Source organism: Stenella coeruleoalba (assembly GCF_951394435.1).
Source record: "Stenella coeruleoalba genome assembly, chromosome: 4".
Lineage (NCBI taxonomy): Eukaryota > Metazoa > Chordata > Mammalia > Artiodactyla > Delphinidae > Stenella > Stenella coeruleoalba.
Genome location: NC_137149.1, coordinates 10322524 through 10337216, shown reverse-complemented (window position 1 = coordinate 10337216; position 14693 = coordinate 10322524).

The window sequence follows — 14693 nt, the reverse complement described above, 5'->3', positions numbered from 1 at the left end:
ACAAAATGATACATGGACTGTACCAGAAATGCACACAAATGAAACTATTAAATGAAATCTTTATTAATAGATACAAGCACGAATCATAATAATACAGCCTGATGAATTTTTACAAAGTGAATATGTCCATGGAAACAGCAAGCAGAACATCATAGGCATCCCAGAAACATTGTCTCCCACGTTCCTCACCCCACGCCTGTTCCCTGGAAACCTGCCCACTCAATGGAAAACTTCATCCTGACTCTTAAGACCATAGGCAAGTTTTGCTTGTTTTACGATTTATGTGTAAGATTCGTACAGAACATAATCTTTTATGCCTGACTTCTTTTGCTGAACATAATGTTTGGCAGATTCATTTATGATGTTCATTTTCATTGCTTTGGCAAATATCAAATAGCTCTACAAAGTAATTATCCCACAGCATATGAATACGGTTGCTCCACAACCTTTCCCAAACTTGGTATTTTCTTCTTCAGTTCAGTCATTTGGTCAGGTGTGTACTAGTGTCTAACTGTGAAGTTAATGTGAATTTCCCAGGTGACTAACGATATTGAGCCATTTTTCTCTGTTTATTGGCTGTTTGCATCTGTTCCTTTTTATAATGTCTTTTCAAGACTTTTTCCATATTTTCTTTTTTTGTTCTTTTTCCTTCTTTTTTTTACCAATGAATTTGTGAAAGTTCTTTATATTTTCTGCATATTTCTTCACTGGATATATAATACAATAGAAATACATTATTTCTCTTTACATTCCAAATTTCTACTCTCTTAATAGTGTGTTGTGAGGTACAGAAGTTTTGATTATCTTCTACTCCAAATTTGTACCTTCATTTAACTGGTTCCATTTATTAAATAGACTTTTATTTCTCTGCTGCACATGATGGTCAACCTTGACATATATCAGATGACTGCATTTGATTGCAGCTCCTTCTGGATTCTCCATTGTGCTCTGTTGACCTACTTCTCTTTCCTTGAGCTGCTACTACATTATCTTAATTACCGTAGCGTTATAAGAGTTATTGGTTTATCTGACAGTGTATGACCTCCAACGTTACTCTTTCACTTCAATTCCCTTACTGATTCTTGGCCCATTTCATTTCCATGAAATTTTAGAATCAGTTTGTCAATTTTCACATTAAAAAGTCTTTCTGGGGGCTTCCCTGGTGGCGCAGTGGTTGAGAGTCTGCCTGCCGATGCAGGGGACACGGGTTCGCGCCCCGGTCCAGGAAGATCCCACATGCTGCGGAGTGGCTGGGCCCGTTAGCCGTGGCCGCTGAGCCTGCATGTCCAGAGCCTGTGCTCCGCACGGGAGAGGCCACAACAGTGAGAGGCCCACGTACCGCAAAAAAAAAAAAAAAGTCTTTCTGCTATTCAACTGGGTTTGCAATGAATCTAGAAATAACTTGAGGAGAGTGAACAGTTTTTACAAATATCAAGTCTTCCAATATATGGACATGTTATATTCCTCCATTTATTTGAATCTTCTATAAATTATCTCAAGAACAATTTTTTTTGTTATTGAATAGAAATTTGGCAGAGCTCTTGTTAGATATATTCATAGATATTTGATATATCTTAGTACTAATGTAAACTGTATTTTTAAACTTTTCAATTTGTTGTTATATAGAGAGAAATACAATTAATATTTCGATATTAATCTTGTATCAGCAACCTTGTTAAATCCACGCATTAATTGTTGTTCTTTATATTTGCATATTTTCCATACAAAATCATATTTTATGAAAATGACAATTTTGTTTATTACTTTTGAATATGAATGTCTTTTACCTAATCTACTTGTCTTAAGCACTAGGATTTATATACAGTGTTCTTTAGCAAAGTAATGATATATCTTCTTTAGTAGTTTTCCAAGAACTTACTTTTCTTAAGTGTGGATAGAGTGACTATTTGACAAAAGGATGGAATAAAATGTAATTATTCAAAAAAAGGAAATAGAGGATAAGGGAATATTAAAAGGTTGAATAAAGAGAGAGATGACAGGTATTAAGTCAAATGTATTTTAATTACATTAAACGTCAATGAGTTTGATACTCTACATAAAAACTAGAGCCATCAACTGGAAAAAAAAGAGAAAAATCCAGCAATATTATGCTTGTAAAGACAAGCCTTAAGATCACAGAAAATTTGAAAACATATCAAAATCTGTAAGATGCCAACAAAGGCATGCTTAGAATCAAATTTATACTATATTTCAAAATAGGCATCCTTAAGAGTTTAATACAGTGATCACTTTCACATTTTCCTACTAACGCCAGAACCTTAGAACACGTTACCTCTACATATACCATTCTCACTTTTCACCTTTTAAATTATTCTTGATTTTTATGTTACAAATTTTATAGTTAATAACCACATATATTTACCACATGTTTATTTTATCTTTTGTTCTGCACACTTTTCTAATTTTCATATCTCAATGTGACATTATTTTCTGGCAGTTGGACAAGATCTGAACAAATAATTCCCATATATCCTTCATCCATATTCCTCACAGGATAACATATGATCATATTTGATTTTTCCTTCTATCTCTTCTTTTATTCCCCCAAACAATTTTAAACTAAGTTATAGGCATGGAAGTTCCTTACCACTAAGCATTTCAGTATGTTTTTCTTTCACAAAGGTGGGTGAGGAAATTTTTTTATGTAACCAGGATTTCATCAATTGTCCTAATAATGTTATTTGGAGCTAAAAAAAATTGAGCATTTTTATTTTTGGTCCCAATTAATCTAGAGCAGTTCTTCAGCCCTTGTTTTACACAATATTTATCTTTTTGTAGACTATGGGCTGGTTATGTTATAGATTGCACCTTAATTTGTGTTCGTCTGATATTTCTTCATTTTTAGAGTTTGGTCAAGCATGTGTGTCACAGGCATACAGAAGTGCTGTATCTCAGTTTATCAAATGCTCTACATACCAGAATCTCTCTCTGTATGTACTTTTTCCTGAGAAGTATGCACAGATGTATACAATGTACACATATAAGAATTTTTATAGTAGCAGTATTGGTACTATCCAAGAACTGGAAAACAGTAGAATATGAACAGTATAATAAATACAGAGCTGTATAGTAAAGCACTGACAATTGTATTAGAATAAAATAAACAAGCTACAGCTACATTCTTTTCTGCAACAACATGAATTTCTAAAACATAATGCTGAGCTATGTAAGCAAAAGACATATATATACATTCAATCTTACTCCTGTTTGTATTTTTCTAAATAGCAAAATTAAACTTTATAGATTTGTGTATAAGGTAAAAAACTAAGCAGTACAGTGAAATAGTTATCTTGAGAGTCAGGACAAAGGTAACCACGCTTAGAATAGGATTGTGGGAACATCTGTTTGCTACCAAAATTCTATTTATTTTCCAGGAAAATGGTTACATGGATGCTCACTGTATAAGTATTTGTTTAGCTATACATATATGCTCTATGTACATTTGTCATTGTGCATGATATTTCATAATAAAAAGTAAAAGTTTCAAAATGTCAATTTGAATAATTTTCAAATGTCTATGAAATCTTGAAAGTGTGAAAACATATATAATTATTTTAATTTCAACAGTTATAAAGAAAATTTGTCTTAAAATATAGTATGAGAGAGGAACTAATTCCCATATTAGGTACAGAATTAAAGTATCTGTATCTTAATAGTTCTATTTGTAAAGCAAAATAATAATAACAACACCATTATTTTATTTTTCTTAATAAAAGCATAATAATAAATGATAATTGATTAGAACTTTCCAAATTATGGTGTCAAATACAAGTATCTATGCTGATCTCCACATATGGTTCTTTTTTTCTTCATCTTTTGGTCCTATACTCCTCAATTTACCTCAAGTAAAACTAGCAGCTTGAAAAATATGGAGACTGGAATGATCAAAGGATGATACATGTCACAGTTCCAATTAAAAGATTACTCTATAGAGAAAAATGATAATTGCACATATGACAGAAGCAAAATGCAACAACAGTTCTCTGATTTTATACACTTAGTTATAGTTCACAACAAATCCTAGTCAATCTCTAAGTATCATTTAGGTCAACGACGTGACCCAAGGCTCTGAAGTAATTAATTTTAATCCCTTATACAGCTAAATGCTTTATACAGAAAGATACTTGTCATATCCTGAATCAGACCCAATGAGTGTGAAATTGCTTTTAGTGAGAATATCACAAGAAAGACTTTTTACCACAATTTTGAAACCATTAAATACATTTAACATAGTCTTTTTCACTCTTTCATTCACTTCGGGTAAAGATATTACAGTTGACCCCTGAACAATGCAGGGGTTAGGGGCGCTGACCCCGGAGCAGTCAAAAATCTAAGTATAACCTTACAGTTGTCCCTCTGTATTCACGGTTCCACATCCACGGATTCAACCAATCACGACTGGACTGTGCAGTATGGTAGAATTTACTATTGAAAAATTCTCAGTATAAGTGGACCTGTGCAGTTCAAGGATCACGTTGTTCAAGGGTCAACTGTATTTCTAAATATCTGATAGTGATTCAAGAACAAAGATGTAAGGCTACCCCTATTTTGTAATAATCAATGACATTTAGTAAACAGACATTTTGTAACAAAATATTGTTAGATAAATTAATTACCAAAGTAATGAGTTAGAAAAAAGCATAACATTTACTGAATTGTCCCAGATCTTATTTGCTAGATCTACATTCTACTTCAAGCTATTTATGTGGAAACTTCCATTGTAATTAGCAATAGTTACAGATGATATAATGGGAGAATTTAGCCTTTGATTTCTCCAAACACTGCACTTATAAGGAAAGCTTCTCACAATCAAAATGAAGCTCATTATCTAATTAGAGTAACAGAAATTGAACAAAGCCCCAGACTCCCTTTGGTTGAACTTATAAATTGTTTTCCTTCCTAAGACTGCTTCATCACTGTAAGTTATAATCTCAAATGGAACATCAATAAATCCTTCACAGTAAACAAAAATATAAGAGTAGGAAAAATTCCACACTATAAAGAGTGTGGTTTTATTATACTTTATTTTTACAATCAAGACTTTTTTTAAAGACATTTATTCTAGGTCCCATTTTTACTTTGTACATGTAAAAACAATAATGCATTTTCCAGTTCACCATACCTGTTGATGACTTTACAAAGAATCATAAATCAAGAGCACTGCTGGAGGAGACGCAAATTATATTAACACTGTCATATCATTATCTTTATGTTCATAACTTGACTGTTTTGAGCACATTATTTCCACTTTATTACATAGTCTGAAGAGTCAGATTCTCAGAAACTGAACATAAGTCTCTGAATCCCTGTTTTCTCTCCTTTTATGTAGGGTAAGAAGGGATTTAACAACCTTAACTCTAAATAGAATGTGTATTCTGAATTCTTTTGTGGCTTAATTAGACTAGCTTCTAGCAGGGGACATGGGTTCGATCACTGATCCAGGAAGATCCCACATGCTGCGGAGCAAGTAAGCCTGTGCGCCACAACTACTGAAGCCTGGGCGCCTAGAGCCCGTGCTCCGTATCAAGAGAAGCCACCACAATGAGAAGCCCGCGCGCCGCAACCAAGAGCAGGCCCTCGCTCTCCACAACTAGAGAAAGCCTGTGTGCAGCAACGAAGACCCAACGCAGCCAAAAATCAATCAATCAATTTATTAAAAAAAAAAAGAAACTCTTCAAACAAAAAATCAATATGAGAATGTTTGATGACTGTCATGACTTTCCAACAGGTTAAAAACAGCAGTTGTATTTATCCTTCTTAAAATAAATGGCTTTTATTTTAAAACCATTTTGGATCAGACACTAGGCTGCATTCTGCTAGCTGCCAGGAATACATATCAAACATGCTTTAAGAATATTAAATTCTAGTTTTGTTAATTAAGGTCTGTGTTTACCAAGACTCACTTCCCAGATAGTTCCTTGCTGTTATGTTATATTGCTAAAAAGTTTAATGGAGTTATTAAAGGACACTCTAAGTTTGTTTCTGAAAAAAAAAAAAAGAGTCTAATGAATGTCAAAAGTCTTGGCATAAATCTAGTACTCAAACCATTCTATTTATCATACAACTGAAGCTCAACTGGGAGAGTGAAAATAATTCAGAAGACAGAAATTTGATTCAAATAATGTTAAAGTTTTGTTGTCAACTCACTGGTGCCTCTGCAGATAGAATTAAGGGAGACTGATAGTAACAGAGTATACCTTCACCTAGTCTATTGTTCCTAACTAGAGTAGACAGACGTTCACTGTTATCTCAACTGATAGAATTTGCTTTAATAAAAATGAATATAGATATTTTTAATACAGATGGTTAAGATGAGGGGAGACTGACAAGTTTAAGTATCTACTATACTTCTCATTACATGGGGGAAAAACGACACATAATGCTTCAAGTCAGTTAATCTTCCAGAGGAAAAACAAAGTTTGTAAGCTTCCAACATATAGACACAATATAAAAATATGAAAAAGACATGTCTTACCCATAAGCATTTCTAATCTGTATCTATATACACAGACATCAAATAAATTCACTTTTTAATGTAACTACCTGAGGATAAAAAAGATTTTCTATTCTTAACATTATAACATAAATCTGAAATGTTTTATCAAAATTTAAATATTACTTTCAATTTATTTTTTCCTTACATTATTATAGCATATAGCATGAACAAATAAATAGTGAATTTAATTCGTACAAAAATGGAAAACAGAATGATAATATGAACAAAGTAAAACAAAGCAATAGTCCTCCAATTGAGTGATTCCACTCGTAAAAGCCAGGTGGAGGAAATAATTTAAAAGGTGAATAAAAGAATCTATTGAAAAATATAGTATCTGAAATAACAAAATTGGATATCAGATTAAATTTTTACCCATGGTATAAATAAAACATGATACACCAGTTTATGGAATATCATGTACTGTTTTAGAATTACAGCTGTGAAAACTAATAAAAAAAGAAGCAATTCTAAATATAATTATAAGTACGGTAAATTAAATTCAATGTGTACATAATTAATGTAGTTAGAAACATAAAGCTGTTTACATTAACTCCAAGTAGAGAGGGTTGTCCTTTGGTTTTGATTAAGTAACCTTGAGGAATTTACAGGTTTAGATTTTGGTTTGCTTACATAGGGCCCCATGACATTAGAGGCACCTCAGTCTAAAAACCTCTTTAATTAATTTCACACATGTAAAGTAGTTTTAAGATTGCTAAACTTAACTGCTCTGAGAAAGAAATATATAAATTTGAATCTAGTGTTTGTAATTTAATTCCTACTAGTAGCTCAGTTGAGCCAGTGCTTCTGTCTCCCTGACTCTCCTTGTTTTATGGATCAGTTAGTTAGCCTGTGATTACAACAAAAGAACATGTATGGTTGTAAAAAGAACATGTACATCTTCTAGTTCAAAAGAACATGTACCATTTTTGTTTGGCTAGATTTTTTGTTACCGGTTTATTTGTTTCAGTTTGGGATTGAAACCCTTTTCAGCTCACTACATCCTGAGCAGAAGCTGGAAGTCTAGAAGTTTATGCAAACACTTCTAATAAATTCCTGTACTGTTTACCTCAGATTTCCTTAAGTATCTCTTAAATTAGAATTCTCTAATAAAGTCCTTAAAAAATGATTTTTTAAATGCAGAATATGAAATTTATTTTGACATGAAAAATGACACAAGAGAATAATAGGTTTAAAATTTATAACAACTAGATAAAGTTACCTGGTAATAGAATGAGTACAGAAACTGGAAATCTTTAGATATATAAGGAGAAGGGTAATTAAGTGGTATAAGTTAGGCTTAAATATGCACTGAAACGTGGTATCAAGCGAGGTTACAATTTAGGGATTTGGCTAATAAAGAAGGGATCAGATTAAATCAAAGAACTGATAAGTGCTTGGGAAAAAGTCAGGTTCACAGCTTTGAAGCTAATCACTGGGATATGGCCTTGAATGGACCACTAAATGTATAAAATACTCTAACGCTTTTTATACGGTAGTTCTAACTCAGTTACAGTAGCAATTCACGTAGCAACTCTCATTGATATTATTCTAATTTCACAAACAAATGAAGCATAGTTAGTTAACTGGCCTGAAACAATCTTGTTATAGAACTTGTGCCCTGCACTAGCAAATTCTGAAGAATATATTTTGAGTATATTGTAAATGTTTTTTGTTTGTTTTTTTGCGGTACGCGGAGCTCTCACTGTTGTGGCCTCTGCCGTTGCGGAGCACAGGCTCCGGACGCGCAGGCTCAGCGGCCATGGCTCATGGGCCCAGTCGCTCCGCGGCATGTGGGATCTTCCCGGATCGGGGCACGAAACCATGTCCCCTGCATCGGCAGGCGGACTCTCAACCACTGCGCCACCAGGGAAGCCCTGGAATACATCCTTATTCTTCCTTCCTTCCTTCCTTCCTTCCTTCCTTCCTTCCTTCCTTCCTTCCTTCCTTCCTTCCTTCCTTCCAACCTCCCTCCCTCCCTCCCTCCCTCCCTTTCTCTTTCTTTTTCTTTCACAAATACGTAACTGGCACAACATCTCTAAGCGAATCCAAAAGTTTTTTTTTGTTTTCACAAAAGGGTCAGAACCTGAACTTCAATGACCCAGGTCAACTTTGAGCACAGTCATTTTGATAGTAACCAAATGGGTGGAAAACAGTGAATATTTATTAAAGTTAAATATTCCCTCTGCCTATTTGAGAGGGCCTTAGTATTAAATTTAATTCAAAACAAATACAATATGTTTTTGTTCCCACATCCCAGTTTATGCACTAAAATTCAAAATGTAGCAACATTTTCATTTGCCCAAAATAATTTGTGATTTCTGAATTATTCCCAGATACTTTCCATGAGCTACTACTACATACCTGCTGGAGAAGTCATTTCATAGTAAGTTTGCATATTATTTTAAGTGTCTATATGTCAGCTAAGGAATATTTTTATGAGTATTTATTTTTGCATTACACACTGAGGGCTAATTTACTTTTGAAACATTTGTTGTGTGTCTACACCACATTTACTGCTGGCATATCTACAGGCAGCAATTCATTTTATTTTTTTACAAAGCCTTGATTTGTCATGTTAGTTCGGGCTGAATGTCCCCCACCTGCCCTCCTCATCTTTGCTTTATATTTCAAGGACATCACTATGTCTTACAAAATTTTAAATGCACTATTGAGTTATTGCTCTAAATAATCTCTTCTCTTTAAAATAACTTATCCATAAGTACCAAAATGAAAATGTGCCCTTTATAAAATTATCTGATTATATTTAAAAAGGACAAAAAATTAACTCTTCATCTTCTAGACTATAAAAATATGACTAAAACATTAAGAAACTTTTTATCAACTTCCATTAATGTAGTAGTTTTCATTTTGATAATGAGTAAAATATAATCTTGGAAGTTTGTGTTAAAAGGAGGTGTGTGAGAAAGCATGTATATGCATGCGTAATAACATAAAAATTAGACTTCTGAATAACAGTATTACTTTGAGAGACCATTGAAAGAATAAATGGATCCTGTTTTGTACTTGTCAGCTGCTGAGTGTACTAGGTATCTATCAAGACACATTCACTAATTTTAAAGTCAAATTGAAGAATCTTTTCAAATTACCATGAATTTTAAATATCTATAGAAGTAGTTTTTCTGTATTTAGTCCAGCTAAAAACAGCACAAGATTCCTTGAGACACAGTATGAGAAACCATGATTCAATTAATAACTATGGAAAAGTGTGTGATATCTTAATAGAACTACTTCATTAATACTTATAAACATTAACATACATAAACATCACAAACACACAAATCTGATACAAACAATAGGGTCTGAGTTTTTTCCAGCAACTTTGTTTCATTTATGTTAATGCTAAGTGCCTTTTTACACTTCATAGCTGACATATCCTACAAGCTAAATTATTGTGAATTTCAAAACTTAATCCATTAAAGATTTGTAAAGTTTACAAGGACACATGATAGGATTTTAAGGCTAAAATCTAATTGTGGTTATGTAGTACTTAATATCATGGAATAACATTCTTCCTAAAATTGATACAGAAAGCAGGAACATTTGGCTTATACAATTTTTCTAGTCAGTATGTCTCTAAGTACTAGTGTTTTGTATGTTTATGTTTATGCTTCAGTCATGAGTAAACTATTTACTTTGATGCTTATCAGACAGAAGGTGGGGCCGTATAATTCATTGCCTAAACTCCACAGTTCTGTGATTGAAAGGAGCCACAAATGTCTAATTTGTTAAACTTACATTCTTTTTAAAACAATTTAAAAAGCTGCAGCCAGACGCAGTTAAAGGTAATTTAAAAAATAAGAGTATTCTTATTAAGGATTAAAAATAAGATCTGCAGAATAGTTATTCATGATATACATTACATATGTTTATGGTGAAAATATAATTTATCATCCAATTAGGGATGATTTTGACAGTGCAACAGGATATTAATGATTATACCAACAAATGCTCTTTACTACAGCACTGTCTTGGACAATAAGGATGTATGGTCAATCCACAAATTTCAGTTTTTTTACTCATATCTGCCTCTAATATTTATCACTATCATTGATATTTTTCTGCAAAATGCTTTTTTATAAAATTGACCTATTTTTATAAAATTAGCAGAATTTTTCCTATATATTTTATAGTTAATACACTTAGATTTTTTTTATCTCTTTACTTGACAATTCTCCATATACATAAAATTTTAAAATGAGAAATACTGGCTCTACGGATGCTGAGGGTACTGGTGAGCTCAGCTGCAATTCTGTTTAATTGGATATTCCCAATTCTATTTTTTCCCCTATTAAAATACACAAATATGTAAGCCTGAATATTTTTATAAGTAATTTTGGTTTCCATTCTCACTACTTCTACAAATACAAGACAAAACACACTAAATAGTCTGTTTCTTTTTTGTGTTATTTTGAGTGCTTCCCCAAACTGAGATTCTATACAATTATAGGCTTTCCCATTTTCATTTTATTTCAGAAAAAAAGTAAGAATATCCCATTTAAATAAGAATGAAATCCAAAAATTTCTAACTCAATTTGAGGTATTCCAAATCACAATTCTAGAATTTCAAAATTTAATCCACATACAAGCTGTTCTCTGATTTAATTACTCAGTTACTAAACTGAGTAAACTAAACTTTACTTCCTACCTTGCTTTTGTTGGGATAAATGTTATTGTCCTTTGATTTACAAGCTTTATTTTAAATAACTTCAATTTGACAAGCTGAAGTTTTTGAAGCTTCATTTATTAAATAGTTTGATAAAGTATTTCTCAGACCTGATTTTAACAAGATATAACACAATTTAGAAAACTCATTAAGCAAAAAATAAAAAAGTGTAATAGCATTGTAGAAAACTTAGGTTGATTTACCAAGTAATCCTTTAAATGCACAAATATTTTTTAAATCAAATTGACTCATGATAGCAAATATAGAAATTGTATACTGTTAAATAGAATACTTAAAAAATAAATATCAGTATTTTTAAAATGTTAGTTTGGTACTTCAACTGTGAAGACAAAAATAATTGTGAACTTGTCAAGGACAACTTGTATTTCAATTAGTATAATATTGCCACTTTTTTTTCGTTGTAATAATACATTATGTATATAACACAACTAATTCCAAGTGCATTTATTTGTTACAAGTTTCTTAATGTGGTAGGAGCATTGCTTTTATTACAATAGCATGTGCCACCAAAGTTGAGTTACTATGTTAAGCATCTGATAACACTGATATAATTTAACGTAAGTTTTCCTTACTAGTGGAGCCCACACATTATGAGATATTACTATAGATTTTGTACATTCACAAACATATTGGGAAACAATAATGAGAAAGATTAATTTAGTAGAGAAACCCTTTGATGTAAACTATACTCCTCTCTGCTTTCACCTCCAAATGACAGATCAGAAATCAAGAGTCCGTATAATTAAAACATTCATCTCAAATTCAGCCATTTTGAGTCCCCAGATTGCAGTTTCTCCTAAGAAAATATTTTCTCAGCAACTTTTATCCTCATTATTTTCCAACCTTTAGCTCCTGCCCCATCAGATTAGATATTTTCCTTGATCTTCATATTATCATTTCTCTCAAGACCACTAACAACTCCTGGAAATGATTGACGCAAAAACTGACTTGAACAGGGAGTTCCGTAAAGCCCTTTGATGTGGGCAGAGAAGCATCTTCTGTCAGCTTCTAAAATTCTTGGGGGGCTTCCCTGGTGGCGCAGTGGTTGAGAATCTGTCTGCCAATGCAGGAGACACGGGTTCGTGCCCCGGTCCGGGAAGATCCCACATGCCGCGGAGCAACTGGGCCCGTGAGCCACAATTACTGAGCCTGCGCGTCTGGAGCCTGTGCTCCGCAAGAGAGGACGCGATAGTGAGAGGCCCGCGCACCGCGATGAAGAGTGACCCCCACTTGCCGCAACTAGAGAAAGCCCTCGCACAGAAACGAAGACCCAACACAGCCATAAATAAATAAATAAATAAATAAAATTAAAACTCTTGGGCGGCAACTGACTTGGATTTTCATGGTCTAAGATAAATATAAACATGTAATTGTCTAGGTCAAGAAAGTTATCTGCGTTTTATTCTAGTGAGTTAGAAGATTTAGCTGTCCCATGTCTCAGGACACTGAAGTGGCACCAGAAGTTTAGGTAGGGGGTTGAGAACCAGCCAGTAGACTGTGGTCAGCTTTCCATAGCCCCACGGTATCTGTAAGGAAGACATTTGAACTAGGTAATTGACATGATAAGAATATCCATGTAGTATGTAGTCTCCAGCCTAAAGAATAAAAATACCGTTAAGATCAATGCCTGTTAAGATCAATTAATTTTGAGTGCAATTCCATGAGGAGTCAGTACTCTATTAAGATCCTGCAGACTCATTATTACTTTTCATCTTATTTATTCTTTGCCTTTCTTGTTTGTTGTTTCAATAATAAACCGAGTTTAAAGCAATCTTCAGTTGTAGTGGTCACTTGTGTGATACTTAAATATAGACCACACTCTTATATGAATCTTCCAGGACTTATTATGCGGTTATGTCCTGATAAACTCATTGTAAGTTGAAAATATCATAAGTCAAAAATACATGTAATACACCTAACCTGTCTTAAATGTGCTCAGAACACTTATATTAGCCTACAGCTAGGGAAACATCATCTAATACAAAGCCTATTTTATAATACTGTGCTGAATATCACACGTAATTTATTGAATACTGTACTGAAAGTGAAAACAGAATGGTTGTATGGGTACAGAATGGTTTTAAGTGTATTGGCGTTTTACCCTCATGATCTTTGGTTAACTGGGACTTTCAGCTTGTTGCCAGTGCCCAACATCATGAGAGAGCAACTTATGCAAATCAGTAGTCCCCAAAGGATCAAAATTCAAAATTTGAAGTACAGTTTCTACTGAATGCCTACTGCTTTCACACCATCATAAAGTCAAAAAAATCTTAAGTTGAACCACTGTAGATCATAAATATATATGCTTGGCTCTTTCGACTATGACTTGAAGACTTTGAGGTCAGAAGAGATGCATTACTGAGTTTGTTAGACTTGTCTTTAGTGGCAGAATTATCTATTGCTGCTACTGAAGAGTGGAAAACATGTATACTGGAGTCATCCCCGTTTTAAATTCTTGTTGTTCTATTAACTGTATCTTTAGGTAATCCTCCCTGATCTTCTTCCTCATTAAGGGTTTAACTTTCTCCTCCTCAACTACAACTAATATCTTTAGCCCTTACTAAAATAAAGTTTTAAGTAAGAGATAAATACATATAGAATATTCATAAATCGTAAGTGCACAGATAAATGAATTTCACAAAATGTAAGACACGCCCAGATTACAAATAGAAAATTAGTAGAATTGCAGAAGTCCCCTTTTCTTCATCTCCCAGATATGTTTGCCCCAAATGCTATCAATTGCTCTTCTGACTTTTACCAGAAGAATACTTTGCCTGGTTATGAACATTATGTAAATAGATCCATGTATACACTTTCCTGTTACTGTATCCAGAAAAGGAGAAAATGCATGTAAATATAAATCATCCCACAAACATGCAAGCACTTGAAAAGCATTATAACTGATGTAATTAAATGCAACAGGTTTTTCTGTGAAGTGATGGGATATTTGCATATTTGGGGATATTTAGTAACTCGTACAAACGAGATAAAAGGAGATGAAAATTCATGTGAGTTAATTTATTAGATAATCTTATATAAATGAGGCTTATAAGCACTTACTGTATTTTCATGTTTTTCTTTTAAATAAACCATCCATTATTAGATTTATTAACATTTTCCAAATGTATCATAGAACTTAGAAAGGAAGGGTGGAACTGTATATTACATATAGTCTTTCAAAAGGCCTTTGTAGGACCTTTAGTTGTTAAAAAAATAGTTACAGAAAGTCTTATTTTGGAAATTATAAAGCAAAAAATCATGGTATTAACATTGTAAATGACTTTTAAAGGGCAGAAAACTTAATATCCCTCTTAGAGTCTATAGTTCACATTACAAAACATCAAGGAAATGACCAAGTTAACCTTGGTTTTCAAGGTCTCTTTGTTTGTTTTTATTTTCCCTTCTTCTTTCACATTATACTTGAGTTCAAACAATAAGTTTCATAGAGCAACACGATAGGGTACATATCCT